The sequence below is a fragment of the Arachis ipaensis genome, chromosome B03, assembly GCF_000816755.2.
Source record: "Arachis ipaensis cultivar K30076 chromosome B03, Araip1.1, whole genome shotgun sequence".
NCBI classification, from domain to species: Eukaryota; Viridiplantae; Streptophyta; class Magnoliopsida; order Fabales; family Fabaceae; genus Arachis; species Arachis ipaensis.
The window spans coordinates 10,714,283-10,715,870 of NC_029787.2; positions in this window are offsets into that span (position 1 = coordinate 10,714,283).

Genomic DNA, 1,588 nt, shown 5'->3' on the forward strand with positions numbered 1-1,588 from the left:
TAGACACGTTAACATGTGATAGTTTGGTAAAGCTTTTATTTTTCAAAAATAACTATAAAAGTTAACTTTTAAAATATGACTTTTTAAAAGTTATAACATTTATGTTTGGTAAATCAAATCAAAAATAGCTTTTAATAAACACAAGCAACATCAATTACGTTTGGTAAAAATAGTTTTTAAAATTTAAAAATACTATAATAGACATAAATGTAAGCATTAAATTTAAAAATTAGTTAACATATGATGTTATATTAGTGCTTTCAAAAGTACCATAATCTTTTAAAAGCTGCAAGCACAAACACATGATCTTTTTGATTTACCAAATACAAAATGAGAAACTTCAATTTTTAAAAAATACAAGTACCTCTTCAAAAAACTTTATCAAACCAAACCTAAGTATGATTGACAAATTCTTTTTATTTTTTATTAAGATATAATTTAACACAAAAAACATGTATATCGAATAAGTGCCGATGAATACCGTGTTCAAAAGATCTTTCAATAAAGTGTCTCAGTATCCACCATATCATATATGGATCCATCAACTTGTTCACTTCAAACTAGTTTGAATTAGTCTAATGATTAACAAATTAATCTACTTAAATAAATATCGAAAATTTAAATTTTATCTCGTACTAATTGATCAATAACAAATTCTTAAATAAAATTATAATATGTGACGAATTAGTCCTTAATCTACTAAGTTAGGAGATACCATAAAAGAAAATTTTTTTTTCACTCTCAACTTTTTTTTCTGTTGCCAATTATGTAATTCCAATTTCCAAATATTGAATCCATTGCTTCTTTCTTAAAAAAAAAAAAAAATATATATGGTTATATCATACTTGGCTTTATTTATCTCAACACAAAGAAGAAACGGACATTCTAATCCTATTGTTTTTGTTCCGAAGTTAAGTTATGTCTCACCATTTTCATTCAAATTTTAAATTTATAACTTAAGCAACAATTTTGCAACTTTTTGTTTATATCGACAAAACTTTTTGACTGGTTTACATTCTTTACACATTTACTTAAAGGAAATATCATTGTCTAAATTATAGAATGGAATATCATCTAACGATATATCATATATGAACTTTCTAACAGTAATAAATAGTTCTACATTTCTACAAACACTTTTGCATAATTGCGTACAAGACATCCTCCTAGGAAAAAGACCAATGTTGTTTATTTGAAACATATCGAGAAAAAACAGGAGAATTGCTTAAAATAAATAAATAAATTAATAAAAAGGCATTAATTACCTTCTAGAAATACTATAATGAAATTTAAGGGCTATAAGTGAGGGCTTAATGGAGAAAGAAAAAAGAAACAGAATGAGAGAAAAGTAGCAATGTTGTGTTGTTTTGATTTTGGTATGAAAGTGGCGGCCACACATGACCGACCAAACCGCCCTCCATAAGCGTGCAAAGCGCCAACATGACCATTGCTGTCTTTTCTTAACCCAATTAATACCATACACACAAAAAATGCATCCCCCATAATTTTATTTATTTTAGAGCATGATTTCTTTTTTTATTTTGTTCTAACAATATGTATTCTATAAAATTTTACATTAAATACTTTA